This window comes from Xyrauchen texanus, chromosome 48 (assembly GCF_025860055.1).
Source record: "Xyrauchen texanus isolate HMW12.3.18 chromosome 48, RBS_HiC_50CHRs, whole genome shotgun sequence".
Classification (NCBI taxonomy): Eukaryota; Metazoa; Chordata; class Actinopteri; order Cypriniformes; family Catostomidae; genus Xyrauchen; species Xyrauchen texanus.
Window position 1 is genome coordinate 6934832 of NC_068323.1, and position 24098 is coordinate 6958929.

The window sequence follows — 24098 nt, forward strand, 5'->3', positions numbered from 1 at the left end:
CGTCCACTGCACAGAGCAAAGGCAACCTGCCAGCCTGTACAGCTCGATAAACACACACACACACACACACATACACACACTCATCTCCCTCTTTCCACAGGCCTCTCAAGCTCCTCTTTTTCCGTTACCATCTTTATATCTATTTATTTATTTTTTGCATGCCCACTTTCTCTCTTAACACCCTTTCGGGTGCATTTTGACCCTTCCCAGGGATAGTTAACGCCAAAAATAAAATTGAACCCAGAACATTTCTTTAAGGTAATGTTTTGCTATGGGTATCGCTAACCACCTCTCGATACAATACATATGTTTAGAAAAACCAGGCTGTGTGTGGACAGATCATGTGTTGATGACAAAATTTGTGCCAGGCATAATGCACGAGACGTATCGGCACATAACCAAAGTGCACTTTGGCCATTATCCAAAGTATGCTTCAATAAAGAGTGTTTTCGCAAACATAAAACCATTTTCAAATGGAGACATGTTAGTGTGGACATGGCTGGTTTAAGCTGTATTTTCAGCAGGGCTTATCTTTGCATCTTTTAAAAAACAGAAACAAAGATACGGTCATTTTTAGTATTTATGATTGTCAACACAAGTGACCTCTCCTTCCCCAATTATACACCGTGAATACATCGATTCTTCATGTGTGAGTGAGTGCTGCCTGTAATGAATTCACAATCTTGGTAGTGGGTCTTTGTAGATTCCTATCAGGCTGGAGATAAGACAGCACAGTTGCACTCTAATAGCTGTCAGTCTGCTTTCCTTCCTGGCTATGGATCAGTTCACTTTTAGAAGACAAAAACACTCACATAGACACACACAGAGATGGTCTGTGTGTTGAGATGCATGTTACCCGCACAGATGAAAGCCGCTGGACAGAGAATGCATTTCTGCACAGCATTGAAACGAGGTCCCCCAGGGCTCTGTATTAGGCCCCCCCACAACTTATGTTTTTTATCTCGAGAAGAAGCCCAGTCTGTTATTCTCTACATCAAATGTAGCAAAAGCCATTTCGAAAGGCAGCAAGAAAACGAGAAAACACTCACAGCTCATGACTGCGCAACTTTTGTAGCTTTAAAAAGTATGAATGTTTTATAATCATACGGTAAAGACCAGCAGCATTTTTATGTTGCATTTCAATCTGACTGTTTACTTGAACATGACGATGCTTAATGGCAAGCCCTGCATTGATATGCAAAACCAGAGCACGTTCAGTACACGCATGTGTGCACACACATACTAAAACATTGCACAGACACTAAGGACAAAGCATTCCCAGAATACAATGCTCATTATGGTGTTATGGATTACCCATGTCAAGCATTAAGTGTTTCTTTACCGTTTTCCCCAGCGTCCTTAAACGGCTCTTCAGCGGATTAAATTTACCATGTTTTCCGCCACCAGGAGCATGTAGGATGCTGCAAAGCGTTCGATTTATACAGATGATTAAACTAGGCAAGTGTGAATACAGACAAATGAGGGGAACCAACATAAAATCACCGATGTTTACTCAACGTTCCCGCTGATTGGGCCCTGCCCTCAATGATAGTACCGATCACCGTGGCCCTTAAACAATACTCCTGGGCTTCTCTGTAAAGATGAATCATTATTTCTGGTGCCGTTATATGTGCAGGCATCAACACAATACTCTATGCATGCAAGCATTGTCATATAGCTCATAAGTACCTATTTTGGATACACAATGTGCATACACACCCCTGGTTTCCAATTTGACCTATTAAGGGCTCCAAATGGTCCTTGTTAAGCCAACACACAACGTTTTAAGATCAAATGTAATTGGGATGCAGCAGCATTTGAAGGTTTTTGCCTATAAAGCCATAGGGACTCAAGTGAATCTGGGAATTGTGTGTGTTTTTTTACTAGTTAATTAACGTAAACCGTCCAAATTAACTGATTCACTGAAATTAATTGGACTAATGCCTTATAGGCTATAAATTAATTCATATCAACAGCTTCATTTCCATGAACTGTCCGAATGAACCGATTCACTTAAATGATTTGGACTTCAATGCTACATAAATGAATTGCTGAATCATGTAATGAATAGGTTCATTTCCATGAACTGTCGGAATGAACCGATTCACTTAAATAATATGAACTTCAACTCTACATATAAATGAATTAATTAATCATTCATATCACAAAGGAAATTTCCATGAACTGTCCGAATGAACCGATTCACTTAAATGATTTGGACTTCACCGTTACATATAAAAGAATTGGTGAATCATTCATATCAACAGATTCATTTCAATGAACTGTCCGAATGAACCGATTCACTGAAAATTATTTGTACTTCAATGCTACATTTAAACGAATCTCTGAATTATTTAATGAACGTGTTCATTTCAATCGCCTGTCCGAATGAACCGATTCACTTCAATTATTGTTTTTCATTGCTACATACAAATGAATTGATGAATTAAATGATCGTTTTTCAACGCTACATAGAAATGAATCTGTGAATTATTTATATCATCAGGTTCATTTCCACGAACTGTCTGACTGAATCGATTCACTTAAATGATTTGGACATCCCTACTCCAATTCAACTCCCAAATCTTAAAGGAATAGTCCAGGTTAAATGCAAGTTAAGGTCAATCGACAGCATTTGTGGCATAATATTGATTACTAAAAAAAAAAAACGACTCATCCCTCGTTTTCTTTAATAAAAGTACAAATCAGCTTTACAGTGAGTCACAATGGAAGTCAATGGGGGCCAATCCGTCAACTTTAAAAATACCTTTCAAACGTTAAGCCACAAGACATAAACAATATGCATGTTTAGATGATTCTAGTGTCAGAAAATCACTTACTAACCTTTCCCGTGTAAAGTTATTTCCAATTTTACAGCTTCGTTACCATGACAACGTAATGTCAACAAACCGTAAAACCCTAAAACGACAGTAAAAATGACGATTTTATCAACTTTACAGCTCAAGTAATACACAAGTTTTACAGAAGAATTAATATAAGTGCTTTAATTCAATTGCAAGCTTCACTTTTCTGCATTTAAGCCCCATTGACTTCCATTGTAAGTCCATCACTGTAACTGCGATTTTTGCTTTTTTAAAGAAAACGAGGGACGAGTCGAAATTCATTTTTGTGGTAATCAATATTATGCCACCAATGCTGTTGATTGAGCTTAACTTGCATTAAACCTGGAATATCCCTTTAAATCGACTTGCTTAGAAGAGCTCAAGCCACAATGTTAAGAATCACATTATAGCACAACATAATGTCTTATAATATACGTGTTTATTTGTTTTATTTTCTAAACTCATTCTTCAGACGTACTAATGCCTGGTTAGGGTCAGCTATAGGGGTGGGGTGTTTTTAGAGCTGGTTTCAAATGACACCGGACCCGAGCGCGCTCATCTGTGCCCGTTCATTCACTGCCGGTGGTGACGTGAGCGCACAGAGGACGTCCCCGACTCCACTGTTTTGGGGAGGGTGAACGAGAGGAAAGGAGGACAAATACACCCCCACCGACTGCCCCTACCCCCAGCCGAAGGCCGGACTTGGAAGAAAAGACTCTGGGACGCGTTGCACCGACATTAAAACGAGTTTACAGATTATTTGTCCGTGCGCGTGAGGAGCGTGTACGAGGACCCCGTCGACATGGCACGGATAACCGTTTCCTCCAGCTGAACACATCGCGTGTCCAAGGAGTTTTTTGGGCTTATTCCCGACACGTTTAAATGGATGCAACATGGGACGCTTTTAAGAGGATTTATATGGTCGAACCGCATCTGCATTTGTCCGATCGAGAGTAACTTGGATTGGCGCTTGGAGACATTTGCGCATAGAAAGTAAGCGCAGTCGCTATTTTCGTACATTTATATGGTCTAATAATTGGTGCAAGTATTAATGTTGATCATTTGTGAGCTTTACAGAATCACCAGCCATTAAAACCCAATTTAGAGAGAGAATTTGCCAAATGAAACGCATTATAATCATATATAACTATGTGTGTGTGTGTCTTGTTTATGACCTAATGTGTAGTTTTGGTGATATATTGTGCAATAGTGGAGTCTTTAACTGTCTACTAGATATACATGCATGCATGCAACAGATAGACAATGCTTTTTATGCTTTATTATGGTTTTAATTTATTCCAGAGCGAAGTTATTATAAACTTTTACACATGGCAAGTGAAGTTAATCCCAACTGAACATGTGGAATGTTGGAAAGTAACTTTCTGCAGGTTTAACCTCATGCACTTATGAAAATAATGCTGTTTTCTGCCTTTTTAGAGTAGAAAAAGAATGTCTCACACGTTGTTTAGAGATAGGCTTCTGTATTGTTGGTGTTGCATAGAAAATAATAGGCATTAATGAAGTGCATCCCATGCAGAACTAATGAAATGAGGATTTTCGTGCATTATTTTCCTTGGCATTTTAATGCATGGATTATAGATCGCTCTTTTCCAACAATGTTGACTGTGTGTGCACACTTTTCCTGCCATTACTGGCTTAATGCACTAGTTACTTAGATGTGAAACATAACAAATGTGCATACAGTTTCGGTTTTTACTGAGATTTAGTAAATGCGGTGTGCAGGCATTGTCTTGATTCGTTTAGTCGCAGATAATATGGGGCCATTAATCACTGTAATGTGACTTAAGGGGCCCCATATCAGCATGCATTTGGACTGGACGGCGTAGGTTCTGCTTTTGAGAACAGTTGGTCCAAACATCTCAAAGATTGGTTGACGTCTCATCCAATTACTTTGAATTGCGTTAACTCTTGGAACTTCTAGGAGTTGGCTAATTTTCACTCAAATACCGGCAAGTTACCATTAACTTTGATGTAAAAGAAGGAGGGGCCTGGGTATCTCAGCGAGGATTGACGTTGGCTACCACCCCTGGAGTCGCGAGTTTGAGTCCCAGGGCGTGCTGAGTGACTCCAGCCATGTCTCCTTAGCAACCAAATTGGATCGGTTGCTAAGGAGGGTAGAGTCACATGGGGTAACATCCTTGTGGTCATTATAATGTGGTTCACTCTCGGTGGGGTGTGTGGTGAGTTGTGCGTGGATGCTGCGGAGAATAGCGTGAAGCCTCCACATGTACAACGTCTCCGCGGTAACGCGCTCAACAAGCCACGTGATAGATGCGCGGATTGATGGTCTCAGACGAGGAGGAAACTGAGATTCGTCCTCTGCCACCCGGATTGAGGCGAGTCACCGCGCCACCACAAGGACTTTGGGAGCGCATTGGGATTTGTGGAGAAAAAAAAATAAAAAATACTCATAAAAGGAAGGATCCAGTGACATGAGACATAATAAAAACATTTCGATCCACAAGTTAGGGCTTTGTTGACGTCTCATCCGATTGCTTTGATGGTGAAATTGCATAAAGTCTTTGAATTTCTTGGAAATCTGAATGTTTTCCATCCAGACACCATCGAGTAGATTGTTTTCATAAAGATGGTTGGATAAAAACTGTACTGTTATTTATACGGCAACATACAGTACTTCTGAGCTGTTGTTGCAAAAACATGTTTATCTTCGGTGTCAAAAGCCGTCTTTGTATATATCTTACGTAGACAAAACAAACACAAAAGCATATGTCAAAAGTGTGTAGTCGTTTCTAAATGTCACTTTAATTGAACAATTTATCTCAACCAATCACTGTCAGATCTGGCAGAGGACTATAGCCAAACAGAAGCTGTTACCCGTGACCAGGAGCTACCTTCATGTCTGGCTAAAGAAAAACAAACGAGAATCCGTTAAGTTGTTTTTTTTTTTTGTCTGAACGAAGGATTTTTCAGTAGAAAACGACTTATGCAAAACTTTGATTTCCCCGTGTGAACTTTGTCTCACCTCTGGACGTAAAGTTAATTGAATTGAGCAGAGGAAATTCATTCGGGTGAAATGTCTTTTATGAGGTGTCTCCAAAGTTATTTCTACTTTTTTATGTTTTCCAACACTTATCGCTGTAACCTTTTCCCCTGAATTGAAATGGAGTTCAAAGGACAGCGCCTGAGAGAGATTCACTCATTGCCAAAATAAATATTCTCTCAAACTTTAGAGAGAAGTGGAGGGGAGCCCTCTTGCATTTACATGCATTTAGCCTACCATTTATATATTAGATATTCAAGAGGAACCAATGATGATACTAAATGTGCGCTGTATACAGCGTTAGGAACTAATGAGTAGGAACTAATTGTATTTCGTTTTTGTTAAATTTAATTTCCTTATAGCATTAGAAGCCCAAAACGTCTTATTAACATAGTGTTACCTTATTAAACACCTTGTATCGCTCTAAAAAGGAGCGTTTTATAGAGTTGTGTCTCCATATTCAATCGCGCCATTTATATAGTTGGCGTACGGAATGCCAATGGGGGAAAAGATGGCATGGCAGCAATGGATTTATAATTTCCTGCAGTACATAGAGGACGTTACAGAAGTGTGTTGGTACCCTCTTCCTATTCAATGACGCCATGGATACAGTTAGCATAGGAAAGGCACTAATGGAGAAAAAACATGTTGTGGCAGCAATATCAAAACAACAATTATTAATAAAAGCCCCCTCATGGTGGGTATTCCAAGCTAGATGGGCCAACGTGATCGCATTCGTAGATAAAATTAGCTGAGTTTGTGTAACAGCGAGAGCGGTGCAATTATCGGTTTCGGTTTTGAATGACAGATTCAGTAATGGCAGCTGTGCCCTTGCTGCTCGCATTATCAGCAGAAAGTCAGGCAAAGAGAGATGTTTGCTGGCGTCTAAGCTCTGCCAGCTAATTGTGTTTATTCCTCTTAATTTGTCCCGAGTGCTAAATCGGTACTCTTCAGCTCACGGTGGGTGCAATTTGTCTGGTCTTAATAAAAGAATAAGTGTTGTATCAAGTATTGAAACAAGTTCGTCTTGGCTTAATGCATGCATCACTTGTGTCTGCATGCACTGCCGAGATGGAGCCACGGCCTCATCATTTGCAAGACTTGGACGGGATTTGTTTTTCAAACTATGATTGAGCCACAATTATTTAAAGAGATGGTTCAGGCAAAAATGCAATCTCTGGTCTGGTCACATAAAGGCAAGCATTGGATTTATGATCTCATTGTTTTTTCCAACTCAATGACTTGACACTTGAAGGTGTTTGGAGTTGTTCAATTGGAAATGCGTTGAGCTGCCCAATTTGCTCCAATACAGAAAGTCATAAACACCCCAAGTCTATCAAATAAGGATCCACACCTTAAATCTAGATTATTGGAGTCTATAAACAGTCTAGTTTGTCTCTACTTTGAGAATAAATTGACCATCACAGATGTCTATCTTGACCTCCAGGCTTGAAGAGCTGGGTGGGGTTGATCCCCAAAACCTCAGAGGGGTCATAACTCAGATGGAAGCCAAGGTAGGGCGTGTTTATGACAGATTTCCATTGTTTAAAAGTCCTGAGGGTAGGCGGGACACCCATCAACGTGGAACGCCAGCTGGTCATCATACTCAACAGAGCTGAAAGCAGTCCATGTGGAAAGTCTTTAAGGTGGGGGTAAACAACAAGTGTGCCCTCATTTACAACATGTGTTAATCGCGACCCTATACGAAATAGAAAGGCATATTAAGGTTACGAGGAGAGGTTATAACGCATGAAATGACTTTTTTGCAATCTAGTGTCAATATTGTCAATGAAATGATTGACGAAAATGCTAGTTCAAGTGTTTTCTGATTTCTGATACCTAAACCGTCTCTAAAACATTGAGAATTAATCTCAAAAGTCTCCAAAGCATGACATATTTTGATAACAAAACAACGTCTAAATATTAGGTAAATGCTAGGGTATACTTGGTTTTTCCGCAAACAGTTTGGACTTTTGACCGCGAGCCAATTTGGACATTCGCACTATGACTGCTTAGTAATACTTATCATTAGGTGCATGTGGCGACAATGTGCAAAGATGCTAACTGTCTGCCAGGGCTGGACTGGTTAGCTGGCATACCGGGCATTTAAACGGTGGGCCGACGCACTTTGGGGCCAATCAGGGGCAGACTGGCCATCGGGAGAACCGAGCGGGTCGGTTGGTCATCCGCGATAAGCTAAAATGAGCCGCCGAGTTTGGTAACTTCTAAATATTTGCTAAAGTTTAGGGTATATTTAGTTTTTCTGCATATCTTTCTGTTTCACGCACAGTCGAGTGTTCAGACTTTTGACTGTGAGCCTGTAAACGTTAGGCAAGTACACACTACGAAGGATTTGTGATGATGATGCGCAAAGGTGCGAACTGGCCGAATGCCTAGAAAAACGCGAACTTTGCACGACGTGTGCTGTCCAAGTGTGCCGCACAAGCCCTCAAAAGTGAAGCCAAAACGTCTCAATTGCCCCCCGGTGACTGGTCCTAGTATAGGTCATAAACCCCGCCTCCCCATGTTATTCAACGGGACGTGAGACCAACTAAACAATTAAATTACACTTCACATATCTTTTTTCCAAAGATAGTTGCTGTCATTTACTGTCGTTTCTTTCACGTTGATGTAATTTCAAGTGTTTGTTTTCAAAATAAGTTTGTTTTTAGTTATTTGATGCTATAAAAACGGTGCTGTGACATCATGATTGACAGCTGTGATTGACAGGTTCTCTGAGCGACGTCACTGAAGCACCAACAGACTTTTTTTGGGATCTTCGGAGGACTGAGGAGATTGGAGCTTTAAATTTAATATCTAAATTTCTATAATTAATTAGCTCACATAAGTCATAAGTCAAAAGTCAAAAGTGCAGGGGCGTGTGCTTGCGATTGATTCAGCGAGAGTGAGGGCGGGGCCTTGATTTCGTGGCTTTACTTCCTGCTCACTACTGCGCAGGTCTGGTCCCGAAATCGCAACTGCGCAGACTCAAGTCCCAAGATGTCAGCGCCATATCGAGACACTGGCGGCTTCAGTTCTCACCAATGGAAAAGCGCGAAGGGGCGTCGTCCATCTTTTTACAGTCTGTGGTGCTGGCTCGTGGAAAAACTGAGTATATTTTGGCCTTAATATTTCTGTATACTCGTCATAATCTATTATTTCAGAAACACCTCAAAGTGCACGTCTTTGTCATTTCGCACATCGACTAAAATGACATTAAAGTCAACTTTTCATCGACTTAAATTGTACAAAAATGTACCCCAAATGTCTAAATATTGACTAAATTTAAAGGGCGTTGATGTCAAAAGGTAACATTATTGTGGCTGTCTACTAAAACTAAAAACACCGTCGCCCTCCTACCGTAATGAACGTATTATCGCAACATCATCAACACAAGCGGAGCATATCATTGGTTTGAAATCCAGTCTTGCGGTGAAGGGTTTAAGCTAAGAACAGGTACTGTAGTAGCTTTTGGCTTTATCAGCTCCACTGCAGGACTGGGAACTCGGCAGGCGAGAGAGGCTGAACGATCAGTCCTGCAGCCTCATGTAGGCAATTGGCCAAGCGTGAGATGAAATTAAACTTTGAGCAAGATGGATCAATCCCGTCGGCAGCGCCGGCTACTGTTGCTTTGCGTCTTATCTTCTCTTGGCTGCTAACTGGTTGGAACCTGCTTCTGAACTGGACTCGGTCCAGGGCAACATATGAGCAAGCAGGCCAGAGAGTTCATACAGTTTTCTTGAGCTCCTTTACGATTCAAAGCTATTGCTCATCTACAACAGAACCTGTCATGGACAATGTTCAGATTTTCACTAAAGTCTTGGGAACTCGTCCAAACAAGCACTGGATCATTCTGTGAAACTTACAGTTTGTGATTCAGCTGAAGGTGGAAAACAAAATCATGGTGGCAAAATCCCTACTTTAATGGGAATAGTTTGACCTGTGGCAGTTAGGTAAATTTTTTGATTCATTTACATTTACATTTATGCATTTGGCAGATGCTTTCATCCATAGCGACTTACAGTGCACTTATTACAGGGACATCCCCCTTGAGCAGATAGGGTTAAGGGCCTTGCTCAAGGGCCCAACAGTGGCATTTTGGTGGTGCTGGGGCTTGAACCCCCAACCTTCTGGTCAGTAACCCTGAGCCTCAACCACTGAGCCACCACTGCCCCAGTCCCCAGATTCACAGTCACCAGAAATCAGAATCTACACTTTAAAATTTCGATTTCATTTAGACTATTTCAGACTTCATTAGTCTTTCTTACACTTTGTGAAGTCGGACTGACAGACCTAAATAATGTGTCTGTAGCTCGGCTTCGACTAGCATGCATAAAAGTTAATTGGACCACAGTTGGCTTCTGCGTTCTGTGCACGCTTCCAAAGACAAATGCATGCTTGGATTAAGTATTATGTCATGAATAATTGACGGACCGTAGCTCAACTAAGCAAAAACCCTTTCGTGCATCCTCTTAAATACTAATCCCGATGGTAATATCTGTGTATCTGGTGTATTGTTGCAATGCCTCGTGCAACTCCAGTATGCATTTGCATCTTTGTCCAACTTTCTTAGCTGGTCGTTCAAGTACAGCTGGCAACCCATCTGATGTAAAAAGAGAATTGAATCAATAAGGGGAGTCCGATCTTGGACGGCTCAGAACAGCTATAGTTGTAGCCATATCAGGTAAGATCCTCATCGTAATTAGCTCCTTCCCTTAAGTTGGGGAAGTGGTAGTAGTTCACTGATGTATGCTGTTTAAGCTGGTTATCAGAGGTTATCACGGTTGGTGGAGCGTAGAGTGACTAAACTTGTTGTGAGGGGGGACAGGATGTTGATTAGGTAGGGCTTGGATGGGTATTGTTGGGGCCAAAAATAGGCGAGGGGGCTTGAAGTTAATTTATACTTACTGAAAGAACAGGCTTTGTTTAGTTTGCCTAAAATGTGTTACATTTTCGTTCTGCTGAGGTGTTCAGTTGGCTTACCCTGTTCTTGAACATCCCTGAAATTCTTGACCTAGGACAACTTGTCTAGTCGAAGAGCATTGGTAATGATTTAAAACCGATTGACGCCGCAGCCTTGGTTTGCTCAGGGGGCTTTACTCATTCTGGAGAAAAAAAGTTAGGCTTCTATTGTATAAATTGGGCTTTACAGAGTCTCTGCAGCGTCATCGGGACCCAGTGGAGGGGCAGTTTTCGGGATGAGGGGCTTTTTCATGTGCTAAAAGCCGCTAATCCGATGGCCTTTGTATTGAAGCTGAAAGCTCAGGGCAAGATGGGAAAGCTGTGATGTTTTCAGTGCCTGGCCTTTTGTTGTCATTTCTCCCAAATCAGGGGACATCTGGTAGGAACAGTGGGGGTAGTGTCCCAGCTGACAGGGCAATGGGGCCGGAGGAGGGGTACAAGACATGAGACATTGGTGGGGGTTGGTGGGATGATGGATTTTTGTAATTGTTTGTTTTGCTAGCATGAAAACAAGGGCCTCTGGAAGTCGGGGGCCATATTTGTGTGTGGATAGAGGGGTCTTGTAGTTATGAAACAGCCAGTCATGTGCATCAGGGGTAAAACACAGGTAAATGCCCGCCTGTCAATGCAAGTCATGCAGCCTTAAATAGGATTAACAAATGGTTTGACAGCATAGAAACGAGGAGCGCTATAACCGCGAATTAGCCCAAGTGTCAACATGTGATTAAGCTCTGCTGGAAACTCATTACGTTGCTAAAACGAGGATCTCTCTTTCAATCACTTGTCTTTTTATTTTGGTGTGTTGAATTAGCGTGAGTGATCGCAATCACTTGCTTTCTCGCAAATAGTAAAAATGTCTTGCTACTTTCTGTAGATTTCTGGGTGAAATATGACTCTTGAATGGCTTCGAAGTCATCCAGCTAAATATTTTTAGATGGGTTTAATTTTTTAAAGAGAGAATGCATAAATAAAGTAGAAAACGGTTCGTGCATTACTACACAGCATTTCAATTACGGCACTCTAGTTATAGCCGTGTTGTGTTCTTTGAGCAAACAAGGATGCTTTCTACATGACTGAGTCTGGGATGTTACAGATTCTGCGTCAACGGGGCGTAAAAGAGCGAGTGCGAGGGAGTTCACTCTCTCTATCTCTTTGTCGAGTATCACAAGCGTTTCATTCAAGCGAGAGAAAAAGATGATTTGTTACGTGCGAGGCAGAACATCCCCCAACTCTACCCTCATCCGAAATGACATTTTGATGTGTAAACACAAGGTCTGTAGGAGAGCGGCTGTCCTCGGGATGATAACATCATTAACTTCAGTTTAATTTCGGTATTGAGAAGCCACCTGAAGACATTTATCGTATCTGTGTTTTCAGATATATCACTTCTAGCCATCTAGCTGCCAACAACATGTTCAGACACAAGACCTGAATGAAGCCTGCCGCTGTTTATTTTATAGTGATTTGATTCTTGTCCTCACATTTCTGAAGGTATTTCAGGCCAAACTTCTTAAAAGTGTTGTTTAATTAAAAATTAAAGTCATAATTATTTACTCACGCAAAGTTGTTTAAAATTCTCATGTTACATAAAAAAAATACATATTGTTTTTTTTTTTTTTTTTTTCTGGATTAATTCCAGTTGTCCTGTTACATAAGAGTTTTATTTATTTATTTACATTTATTTAATATATTTTATTCAGTTTTATTTTTCAGTGCAGTGGGCAAATATTTATATAAATAAAAACATAAAATAATAATAATAATAATGATATATATATATATATATATATATATATATATATATATATATATATATATATATATATATTGAAAATATAATTGGAAAGTAAAATAAATTGAAATAAATCCAGCTTAAAGGGACAGTTCATCCAAAAATGTAAATTCTCTTTTTTTAAACATTTTCTTTTATCCCAGATGTGACTTTCTTTCTTCTGCAGAACACAAATTAAGCTTTTTAGAAGAAAATTTCAGCTTTGTAGGTCCATACAATGCAAGTGAATGGTGACCAGACCTTTTGTAGCTCCAAAAATCACATAAAAGAAGCATAGAAGTACTCCATATGATTCAGATGTGAAAGTGAAAGTGAAGATTTAGAGGAAAAAGAACTTAAATATTGTTCTGTTTCTCACCCGCACCTGTCATATTACGTCAGAAGACATGGATTATAACACTGGATTACTTCTATGCATCCTTTATGTGATTTTTAAAAGTCTGGTCACCATGCATTGTATGGACCTACAGAGCTGAAATATTCTTCTAAAAATCTTCATTTGTGTTCTGGAGATAATTTACATTTTTTAGGTGAGCTATCTCTTTAAAAGTAGCTCTGCCTTTGGGGAATTTTTTTTATAACTTTCCAATGAGGGAGATACTGAGAGTCAAGATTAGTTCACACTAGGACAAGGCGGTCTTCGGTTTTTTAGGCTTTTTATTTTTATAGCAACGCAAGCTACCTTTTGTGTTTTGAAGTTTTTGCATTTCCCTTTTGTAATCGTAATAGCACAGAACATGAATGTATTGAGGCATGAAGCTGTATTCAGCTTTTAGTCATGTAAGTGGGGATTTGCAGGGAATGAAATCTGCCACTGCCGAGATTACGGGACCTAATATCACCTTCCGATCTCCTTTTATTAGCTCCATTACGTTCTCGCTGTATTTTGACCTTGTTTTGGCATTGACTACCTCTTACACAGCCGTTTTATCTGCCCATTGGGGAACGTGTGGAAGCAGACGGAAATGGTTGAATCACGGACAGAAGGAATGGAAGGGGAGATGAATTGTGTTATCTTCTGCCGGCCTATTCAGCGCTTGATTGGGGGGGTTGATAATGTCAACAAACAGAGGAGTGTAGCCTGCACGGGCGGATTATAGTGCTCTGATAGGAGCACCACGCAGGGTAAGAGTAAACTAGTGAGAGATGGTTGCACCGGATAAGAAATCCATTCTGTTTCTGGGAAAACTAGACGCTAACGTGGAGGGCGGCTGTAATCGAACCATTCTTACACTTGAACACATCTTCTCTGTGATAGATTAAGTCCATCTGGTTGTAGTTGGAATTATGCTAATGTGTAAATGAGGGTGTTGCTGGAAGGTGGTTTTCGTGTTTTGGAGGGAAAGTCAAGAGATTCTAACATTAGCGTTCAGGTGAAGTGGTGCTAATTAATGAAACAATTAGCGTGCGTAAGTTAAATGCGTAAGTAGCTTATATTTTACAATAGCCAAAAAGGAAAGTTGTTAAGAGTCTGAGATAGTTTTCATGTTTTATTGAAAGATAATGCAATTTTTATTTTAATATTGTGCACTGATGAATCGCATAGAGTACGAACATGTGTTAAGACAGTAAACATCGTCAGTTTTGATTAAAAACATTTTATTTGCATAAAATGTTTCATCCACTCACAATCTAGTTCAATTCTAATGTTTAAAATATGTAATTCTGATTATTCTGTTTCCCTCTGAAATATTGAAAACACACCACGGGAAAGAGGTCGACTGATGTGGATTTTGCCGATACCGATAAACTAAGATGTTGGAAAAGGCTGATAACCAATTAATCAGCCGATAGTTTTTCAAAGAAATCAATTAATAAAATGACAAAACATTTCGTAGTCTTCTTACTATGATTCGAACAAAACATTTTAAAAGTATAAAATCCCAAAAGCAGTTTATTGTGCAACCAAAATCACAATAACAACCAGAATAATTAAGATTTGATGCATAATACGGGACTTTTTAAAAACGTGCATTTTCTCCCCAATTCGGAACGCCCAATTCCCAATGTGCTCTAAGTCCTCGTGTTGGCATAGTGACTCGCCTCAATCCGGGTGGCGGAGGACGAATCTCAGTTGCCTCCGCGTCTGAGACCGTCAATCCTCGCATCTTATCACGTGGCTTGTTGAGCGCGTTACTGTGGATACCTAGTGCGTGTGGAGGCTTCATGCTATTCTCCACAGCATCCACGCACAACTCACCACACACCCTATCGAGAGCGAGAACCACATTATAGTGACCACGAGGAGGTTACCCCATGTGACTCTACCCTCCCTAGCAACTGGGCCAATTTGGTTGCTTAGGAGACCTGGCTGGAGTCACTCAGCATGCCCTGGATTCAAACTCGTGACTCCAGGGGTGGTAGCCAATGTCTTTACTCGCTGAGATACCAAGACCCCCAATACTGGACTTTTAACTATAAACAAGGCCTACATGCAATGGGGAGTCTTGTTTTGAAACATGACCCCGTTACAATGCTCTGTGCTATAAGTACAGTATTTACAGTGTTTCATTTGTTTCTTTTTGCTTTCAGAACAACGCATGATGTGAAAAGGAAAACACCACTATTATTCCTTGAGATTTCCAACCCAGCATACAGGTACACCCTCCATAAACCACAGTCACACTTAAAATGACATTAAACGATAGAGAAAACATAAACCCACATCGTAAATAAAAATGGCACTCCATGTCAAAAAGGTTGCCGACCCCTGGCCTATATAATCACCAGGTGAAGAGATTTGTAGATATATTTCACAAGATGAGGTTTATTGATGAGGAATAATAATAATAAAACAAATCAGCAACCATCGGTGTAGAATTGTTCTGAAAACTGATACTTCCAATAAGCAACTATCGCCACTGATAAATCGGTTAAACCGATATATCAGCCTACCTCTACCACGGTAGTTAAATGTGTTGCAATTGTGGCATGTGTTTGTGCATATACCCCATTTTTGTGTTCTAAAATTGCCACTTTTTACCCCGAATAGCCGCATATCATGAAATACAACATTACAGTTCTTGAAGGCGACAATAGCGCTACCGCCTCCAGTGTAATTTCTTTAATCAGACGAGCTGGTGTGCTAATTAAATAGAGCACTTTCTCTATTGTATATCACAGTATGTTCTTTTCCCCTTAATCAGTCAACAGAGAAATGGTGACTAATTCGTGCTATAGGGCAGCCTTGTTTGAGTTTAGTGGGACTCTGTTAAGGGCTTTGAAAGTGATGGATGGCAGTCTTTCTCTTTGTTTATCTGTACAGATATCTAAAGCTTGAAAGAGAATGAGATGGATCTGAGAAACCAAACTCAATATATTCAGCCTGTGATCTCAAGGTCAAACAAACATGTTTTTGTGTGTCGAGCCCATGACTCAATTACTAGATGTTTTGAAAAGGGATTTGCGTTGCACATATAGAATGTGGATTATAGTTTGACATAGTTTCTCCTCATTAAGCTCAATGGAGATGAGCTGTCTGATAGAAATATTACTGCTAAGTATTAAACAAATTATTCACTAATTATTTATATCTGCGTTACTAGCCTTACCAAACAGAATGGCAAAAATAATCACTGTTTTCGAACAGGTTTCCCAAGCTCTCCCTTGGCTATCATTGGTCGAAGAAATGGATAGTCCCACTCCAAACTCATGTTATTGTTTGAGCCAATGTACCCGTGTCAGGCTGGTCGAGACATTTACAGCGGGTTTTCACGTAGTAAAGCTACAGTTGCCCACTAAAGCTAAGCAGGGTTGAGCCTGGCCAGTACCTGGATGGGAGACCTCCTGGGGAAAACCAAGGTTGCTGCTGGAAGTGGTATTAGGGAGGCCAGCAGGGGGCGCTCACCCTATGGTCTGTGTGGGTCCTAATGCCCCTGTATAGTGACGGGGACACTATACTGTAAAAAGGCACCGTCCTTCGGATGAGCTGTTAAACCGAGGTCCTGACTCTCTGTGGTCATTAAAAATCCTAGGACACTTCTCGTAAAGAGTAGGGGTGTAACCCCGGTGTCCTGGCCAAATTCCCCCCCATTGGCCCCTATCTATCATGGCCTCGTATTAATCTCCATCCCTGAATTGGCTACATCACTCTACTCTCTCCTCCCCACCAATGTGTGTTGGTGGGCGTTCTGGCGCACTATGGCTGCCGTCGCATCATCCATATGCTATGTAAAGCGCTTTGAGTGCCTAGAAAAGCGCTATATAAATGTAAGGAATTATTATTATTATTATTATTATTATTTTAACATTGGAAAAAAAATCGCTATTAAAAATAGGTCAACTTTTGACATGCAGCGCAGTAGCTCAATGCTAGATTAAAAAAATGGACCAATCGCATGAATCTGCTGGCGAAATAAACATATTTACCTATGGACAACCGTTTTGAATGTTTACATTTGAATTGACGCGTCTATAAATCAGCCTTCTGTTCAATACCGTTGAGTTAGTCTACATCTAGCAGCTTGAACGGGTTGCGTTTGAACAGCCCCTTAATGGTGACTGCAAAGTCTCCTGACAAGAATTTCAAATCACGTCTTTGTACTAGAGCCAACATGAGACAAGCAAAATCAGCAACAAATCCTATAAAATCAGCACGCTTTCGTGCCCGAGGTGCATTTGTGGGCATCAGGAAAGGAGGGTATTGATTTTTCAGCCTGTGCCAAACATGCATAACGCACAAAGGCATGTACTGTATACACTCACGCACTCTTGAGTAGGAGTGTTGGCAGCACTCAATAGGAATGCACCAGAGGGACGCCTCGCTTTGTGTCTGCGCTCCAGCAGTTCGCCTGGGCGAGGGAGAGTTTGCCGGTTTTATTGCTTCAGTAATAAGATGGAATTCGAGGAGAGACTGTATTGCAGCGTGAAGAGGGGGTGGGGGTTTTGCAGGATGGCGGGTACTTGGAAGCCGTGTATTGATAATCTCATACCCCATAAATTCATATGTGATGTCTTTTATAGGTCACAGTGATAGACTCACCATCGATAGCTCGGTGTTGCTTGGGATGGCTTGTATTTTTGCAAGGACTGTGTTCTAAATGCATAGTGAGCTGCCTATGTATACAGCTGCCTTCTAAGGCTGCATTTAAGGTCATGTAATTTATTGACACCAGCGTTGCGGCTCGGAGTTCATCTGAATGACACATAATCACACCGTTAATGGCATCAATATATTTACTTAAAATTCCCTTATTTAGGCAAATGTGATTGGAATTTAAAGTGCACAATAATCGTGGTTATCCCAAATAACCGTGGATAGATCAAATAACTGTGACCAGACGGTTAATAATCGTGACAGGCCTATTCGCGGGAGTTTGGCACGAGCCTCTGCTAACAGTGTGTGCATCAGAGCGCACGAGAAAAGCGGTTCACACGCTCTTGAGCTGCTCTGGTTGGCATTCGCGCCGGTGCGGCTCAGTAATTCTCGTAAACCAACATTTAGCCCTTATATTAGCTTAAAATTCCCTTTTAAGCTAAAAAAGGCTCGAGTAGCTTAGTGAGTATTAATGTTGACTATCTCACCTGGAGTCGCGAGTTCGAATCCAGGGTGTGCTGAGTGACTCCTGCCAGATCTCCTAAGCAACCAAATTGGCCCAGTTGCTAGGGAAGGTAGATTCACATGGGGTAATCTCCTCGTGGTCGTTACAATGTGGTTCACTCTCGGTGGTGCGCATGATGAGTAGATTCTGTGGAGAATAGCGTGATGCCTCTACACGCGCTACGTCTACGCGGGAACGCCCTCAACAAGCCACGTGACAAGATGCACGGATTCACGGTCTCAGACGCGGCAAAAACTGAGATTCGTCCTCCACCGCTCAGATTGAGACGAGTCACTACGCCACCATGAGGACTTTGAGCTCATTGGTTATTGGGCGTTCCAAATTGGGAAGGAAAGGGAAGAAATACAAATCGGTTAGCTCAAATATCCGCGAGCAGACGGTTATTTAATAATCGCGACAGGCATACTCATATCCTCTGCTCTGTTTTGCTTGATGGTCATGACCACAACAACATAGCAATATTAGCTCAACCAATGGCACAAGTTTGGGGTGGGACTACCTATTTGGGCAACTAATATCTGACTGAAAATTTAAAACAAGGCATAATTTTTGCGATTCCATTTTGTGACGCTAGTGGCTAATCTAATGATGTGATGCTCTTGTAATTGTAAAAATGCATAGCAGACACATTGGATAAAAGTTGCATTTTGTTTGATTATATGAAACCATTTTAATATATGCTTTTCAGCATTGTATAAATAATATTAATAATCAACAGACCCGGTAGGACAGACCCGGTATGTCTCGCACACAATGCACATGATGCAATTTTCGCCATTAACACAGAATGCGTGAACTATCCGGATTCAGCCTAGTTTTTAGGACTGTCCGCACATTCTGTGCTGATGATAACTATTGCGTCATGCACATTAAACATGAGACGTACCGGCACGCGGAAAACTCCTTAAAATCTTGCCTACGTAGGCAACTCATGAGGTTTTGGAACAGAGCAAAGGAGTGTGTGCTAGTTGGTGATATATGTGTAATGACAGACGAATAGATTCCAATTTCCCATGGTTGTCTGACTCATTACAGTGGGACCAGTGAACAATGGGTATATACATACCATTTATCTATTTGTGTCCACCGGCGTTGTGCAGGACCAACGCTCATCCAACGAGCTCAGCTCGGAGTAAAATGTGTGGGAGGGACTGAATCAATTATCAAAGTGCCACCTATGTCCTACCGCCACTGTCCGATATAGTGTCACCTCTTAATTAAAGGCATCTAAATTGACCTCAGGGCACATGCTGGCCTGGAGTTTTTCTCCTTAAGCTAAATAAAGTCAATGCCTTGAAGAATCAATATTCATTCAGCAAGCACTTTCTCAAAATTGGGCTTGCAGCAAATCCTACTTGCCTCTATTCCAACTGAATAGAATAGCTATTTGTGTGTAATCTTTCTTTAAATTGATTTATTTATACAGTTGCTTATTTTTTATTTGATTTATTCCAACCCTGTTAATGCCAGGATATACTTCGTTTTTCCACGTGCCGTTCCGTCTCGCACATGGTTGAGCGCTCAGCTTTTCAAATGATACTCTTTTGAAAATATTAAATGTATAAAATGCACATAAAACCGTAAAAAAAATCTGTAACATTTTATTTTACAGTACTGTTCTACACATAGGTCTGGATAGCTCAGTGCTAAAGACGCTGGCTATCAACCCTGGAGTCTCGAGTTCGAATCCAGGGCGTGCTGAGTGACTCCAATCAGGTCTCCTAAGCAACCAAATTGGCCCGGTTGCTAGGGAGGGTAGAGTCACATGGGGTAACCTTTCTCTTGGTCGCTATAATGTGGTATGTTCTCGGTGGGGGGCGTATGGTGAGTTGGGCATGGACGCCGCGGTGGATAGCGTGAAGCCTCCACACTCGTTATGTCTCCGTGGCAACGCGCTCAACAAGCCATGTTATAAGATGCGCTGGTTGTTGGTCTCAGACGCAGAGGCAGCTGGGAGTCGTCCTCCACCACCCGGATTGAGGCAAATCACTACGTGACCACGAGGACTTAAAAGCACATTGGGAATTGCGCATGCCAAATTGGGGAGAAAAAGGGGAAAGATCCCTCCCCCACCAAAAAACTAACCAAATCACTGATTGGTCAGAGAGAATCGTCACTACCAGCGTCACTTGATTTGCGACAAGGGACAGTTTTAAAGTAAGCAACAGCGATAGCAGTATCATTTGGTCATGTGACTTTTGAATTGTAAAAAGAAATGGCTGTGCGCAAAACCACACCGTGGTCAATAAACGGGGTGCAGACGTTCCTCTCGTTAGTAGCCGAGGAAAGAATCCAACGAGAGCTGGATGAGGCGATGCAAAGAGGCGGCGCAACTGTGACAATCAGCCTACAATCCCACCTGTGTTGAGGCGGCACTAAACTGCAGTGGAAAAGCAAGCTCAGAAAAGTAAAGCGGAGTCGAGTCGAACTGTAACGTGCCGTGGGAAAGTGCTATTAGGCAAAATGTTTGTCTAGGTCACCATTTACTTTCTTTTGTGTAGAGAAAAGAAGCAATGAAAATAATTGGTCCAAATTTACTCTATTTTTCAGAGTCAATGGTCTCACTTGAGGTGATTTGTGTAGATTATTAGGTAATGATGATCTGTTGGGCATTGCATTTGTGTGTAGTTTGTGTATGTGTGTGTGTGTGTGTGTGTGTGTGTGTGTGTGTTATCGCAGAAAGCAGAGTGTATGCCAGCAGGGAGTTCCGCTGTGTGGGGAATGCAGAACTGTGTGTGTGATACATGCATATCCTTTCAAAGGAGAGAGAGAAAATGCAATGCTTTCACATGACTTGATATGCACAGAACTATACATCATGTAAAAGTATTTAAGCAGGATAGATCCAAACTAGATTTGACATTTTAAAGGATATGTGAGTGGTGTTGCTAATGCTAGCCATTCTAACTTCTCTAGTATTCATGTAGCTAAAAATGTAAGCTTCACCAAAACAACAAATTACGAGGTCACGGTCTTGCGGCGCACACAGTGGGGCTTTTATAACGGTTATGAAGTGATTGAAACTCAAGGGTGGCATGCTTGTAATTTGCGAAAGCTAATACTTTTAGGGTTCAAGCGTCATGTAAACAACATCTCTGTTAGCGACAAGAACAACACCACAAAGGTTTGTGGCACTCGTTCAAAGTCCAAAAACAACCATGCAAAGTATTTTTCCATGTTGTTCGGTGGCTTTCATGTGGGCCCTTTACAGTTGCTTCCCATGCTAGCATTGCGCGCGCAACCATCTGAGGCCATTGCAGTGTTGAGAAAAGCTCCATTGCTCCATGCAGGACATCTGAATCTCATGTCGGAAAGCTCAAACAACTCTGGGAAGCAGCATGGCGTCTTCCTAAACGCCTCTGTGGGCGAAGTGAAAATGTGGGTATCGTTGCACGCAGCTGGAAAGAGTCAGACTAGTCAGGAAGTGAGTTGCTCTTTATAATAAATCAGAGCTATCAGAGCTCAAATAGCTACTATGAATGTATAAACACACATTTCATTGTGAATATCTTACTGAGATATATAAAAAAAACTAATTTACTGTTTAAAATTGATCATTAAAATACTTTCCTTATAAATGTAGCATCAGTTGCAGTACGGCGAATGCTGAAGCGTCGGAAACTGAAATAACAACAAAAAAATTTATTTAATTTTAATTATTTTTTTTTAATGATTTATTATCCCGATAGTGATGTTTGGAACGTCAAATTAATTGTTTTTATCCAGTGTTTGATCTTGGATACAACATACTGTAAAACAGTTAAAGGATGGGCCAGGAGGCGGCGAGAACCGGCTTGTCAACATAAATGATATTTTAATGAGAAACTTAAACCAAAAGCACAAACATAAACACACATGACGGACATTCCCGTAATTCTCTCTCTCTCGAACCATCGTCACCGGCCGCCTTTATCCCTCGCGCGCCTCATCAGGCCGATTGGGGACCGGGCGCGCGATATTCCGACCCCCTCCGCTCCACACATACATTATTTAAATCAATGAAAAGATTGTTTATAATACATCAAATGGTCCTAATTTGAATCTAGACGTGTTGCGGTAATGATAAATTAACTATAAAAATCTAAAAAAATCCCTTGTAATCATATATTGTATATTGCTTGTGCTCCAGTTTCAGAAAATAATTCCATATACATTTTTATATTTAATTTTTAAATACAGATTCACTAAAAATCACCTTGACAACCGTTGGTCATCTCATGCAATGGAGTTGCACTATAGAAGTGTTTAAATACTTTCTTTGGCAATTGTTCATGCTGCACTACAAATACTGCAAATGGATAGAAATGTCTTTTTATTCTGAAACGGAATAATCCTGGCGTTTATGTGTACTTTTAACATATCGGTAATGGTTGTGCATCTACTGGAGCTCTTAGGAAGGAGAGCTATTGATTTTTCTCCACTCTCCTCTGCTTGTTTTTCTTGATTTTGCCTTCAGATTCCAGCTCGGTGCGGTCGGCTCTTGCATAACCCCGTTGCGAGGTTTCCGCCTGCTTCTTGGACGCCGTTCAAGCTGGAAAATAGTAACACGAGTGAAATTCGATTACGACGACAGAAATGATACTCATTTGAAAGGCATGAACGCATCTATCATCAATGACTTGCCTTGTTCAGGAAGAGGGTTGCACTTTTAGAGAAAATGAGCATCCGTTGTCAATGGGGAGCTGTTGGCATCAAAACATACACATGGTCATAAACACATGGGCTGCATGCTTCCTTGCATGTCGTGTTCTACATATTCTAGACGCATCATATCTTCATTTAGACATTTATTTGCGGTCAGGTTTTGTGTGTACATGTGTACGTCTCGGTTCAATTTGTGAATTGGTCAGTGGAGTTTATGGCACTATATGGAGATAAAACAGTATCAAAACATCTCACAAATGTACACAGTACATACATGTATACAACACTTTCTCTTCGAGTTGTCTTTCCTAAATACGGTCGTATATTATAGTGGTTACCTGCAATATGTGCATCCTCGCATACCTGGACGGTATGCAACGTGTCAGCGTGTTCTGTGATGCAGTTCTCTGTAGTTGCGTGGGTAACTGCATGCATTTGTAAATCTTTATAGTGAGTCTTTGCCTGTCTGTGGCGACAATGTATCTGACCAGGAGACCTGACAGAAATCTCTGCTGAAGCCGAACACACACACACACACACACACACACACACTTATAGTCACAAACCCATCTCAGATAGTAGTCTAGATGAAATATGCATGAGGCACTTTGACTATTTCTATAAAACACTGTATCCTGACTTGCGAAGGCAAATATTTTGGGGGGCTTTTTTCACTATTGAAAGGACAGGAAAGGAATAGGACTGCATTACTACCCTCATTAGCAGGGAATTTTTGGCTTCTTTTACCCCAGCTGGACAATTCCTAGCTCATGTTTGTTGAGTTGCAGCCCAATATTCATTGTTTACACATTGTTCAAGTGTACTTTAGAGTCATTAATCAATTCCAGTGTCGTGACTGCCTCTCATAGTTATTTTTATCTCACGGCGAGCACTAGTGTTCTTGAAGGCAAACCTGCTATTCTAGATGCCCCACTGGCTCATTTGCCAACTTTACCAATGGCCCTTATCTATAAATACACTCACATCTTCTTGGAAGGCTTTGACGTCCCCATTCATGCTCCTTGAGTGTTGCCCAAACTTAAGACTCCAATGGCAGACAGGAAGTATAGCGGCCCCCTCAGTTTATAGAGACGTGAGGGTCATTAGGTTGTAAGGAATGGTAGGAGTATTCATGTAATGGACAGTTAAAAGAGTAATTGACATGTTAGCAACAAGGCGTGTTGTAGGCTGCCCTTTGGGGTGGACTTTTCTGTTGTTGCCATGGAGAGATGCTCACCTGACCTTTGACCGAACACTTGACTGAAAGCAGACTG

The 24098-nt window shown here is 41.1% G+C and overlaps 1 protein-coding gene across 1 annotated transcript in view; it reads left to right on the forward strand.

Moving 5' to 3' along the window:
- The first annotated feature begins 3571 nt into the window (after positions 1-3571).
- LOC127639434 (receptor-type tyrosine-protein phosphatase S-like) overlaps positions 3572-24098 on the forward strand; it is a 191540-nt gene continuing 171013 nt past the window's right edge. Inside the window, exons 1-2 of the mRNA XM_052121448.1 lie at positions 3572-3836; positions 15152-15217. The gene's annotated coding sequence lies outside the window, so the exon portion shown is untranslated. The remainder of the gene's footprint in view (positions 3837-15151; positions 15218-24098) is intronic.